Here is a 1,535-nt window from a genome sequence, read left to right as displayed (position 1 = left end):
CCGATCTCCTTGGAGGAAGATCTTTTTCTGAATTTCACAGAGCAAATAAGACCTGATGTTTTCAGCTTCACACGCATCTGCTATCCCCTATAAACTACCCCAGTTGACTGAGGACACTGAGGCTCAGGGAAGCTAAGTGATTTGCTGTGTGGCCATGGATAATGGAGAGAGCAGCTGGGACTTGAACTTAGCTCTGGCTCGACTCCAAAACTTGAGATCTTTTGTCTCTGTATCTCAGGACCGCGCCTTCTGACCAACAGATGTATCCGTGTCGAAAAGAGCCCATTGAAATAATAAACCAGAAGCCAGCCTATAAACCAATGAGCCAGATTTAGTCGGGTCATGAGTGATGGGGGAGGTGTTCAGTGCAGAGGGCAGCGGTGTCCCTGACTCAGAAGGTTTGACAGGGAAGGTGAACTATCTGTCTCCTGTTGAGTGTCTGGAGACCAAGAGACCCAAGTTCAGATTCCAACTGTGTCACTTCAACCAGCTTTGGCAGTGTGGGGGTGTGACTCTACCCCTGAGCCTCAGTTTTACCATCTGGGCTAGTGTTGTGAGGGAGGTGACACAGGTGAAGGTCCTGGCACATGGCGGGCGTTCAGGCATGGCAACTGCTCCTATTATCCTTATGGGGTGGCACTTGTTGCCTGCTCCGGGGAGTCCAGTTGGCCCTGCCCATGATGGAGCAGGAGAGACCCTGCCCTCGCTGGATTGGGGCCAGAGGAAGTGGGGACTCTGCACGAAACGAAGGCAGCAGGTGTGGCCATGTACAGGCCACTGGGATTGGCCCTGGACACTGGTTCCTTTTCTGCTGTTACCTAGACACACTGACTCCCTCTAGTTCCGGTTTGTTAGAGACAGGAAGCCAGACCTCTTCCAAAGGACCTGGAGGGGGAGGGGGCTACAGGAACTGACCTTCCTCAGAAGTTAGGAGACCTGTGCTGGGCTGCGGGGCCAGTGTCCTGGGCCTTGGAACAAGCTTCCCCTCTGAACAGCTGGGTAGGTGCCGGGGGTAGGCATGGCTGGCCTTGGGGGAAGGAGAACAGGCAGGCAGCTGGGAGAAGGTATGGGCCCGCAGACCAAGGCCCTGGTGAGGGCCTGGCTTCCCTTTTACTTCTTCTGAGCAGGGGTGGGGCTGGGGACAGGGCCATGAGAGGAAGGATCAGACTGGCAGCCCTCACGGCCTGGGCTCCGTCATTCAGGAAGTTGTATTGTTTAAATATGGCATCATCTTGTGATCATAGGAAGCGGCCTCTTGCAGGCCAGATTTTTGGGGTTTGGGGCTTCTGAGGAGTCAGCTGTCCTGTAATTCACTGTCTTTGTGATATAGGGCAAGTCCCACCACCTCTCAAAGCTAGTCTCCCCATCTATAAAGGAAAGCTGAGAATTCCAGCTCGTGGGGTAGGAAGATTAACCGAAACCTTGAATGCCAAGTGCCCAGCACTGGGCCTGTCCTCAGTAAATGGTAACAAGTGCAGCTGCTGCTTTCTGATGATTATTAAGGGCCTGGGACCCAGCCCCCAGCAGGTCACCAG

The 1,535-nt window shown here is 54.0% G+C and overlaps 1 protein-coding gene across 1 annotated transcript in view; it reads left to right on the top strand.

The window, feature by feature from the left end:
• LOC109386172 (paxillin-like) overlaps positions 1-1,535 on the top strand; it is an 11,979-nt gene that overhangs the window by 7,895 nt on the left and 2,549 nt on the right. The window lies entirely within an intron of this gene.

Source organism: Hipposideros armiger, unplaced genomic scaffold (assembly GCF_001890085.2).
Source record: "Hipposideros armiger isolate ML-2016 unplaced genomic scaffold, ASM189008v1 scaffold_129, whole genome shotgun sequence".
NCBI classification, from domain to species: Eukaryota; Metazoa; Chordata; class Mammalia; order Chiroptera; family Hipposideridae; genus Hipposideros; species Hipposideros armiger.
Note: the sequence above shows the minus strand (reverse complement) of the source record. Positions and strands in the feature narration are given on the sequence as shown.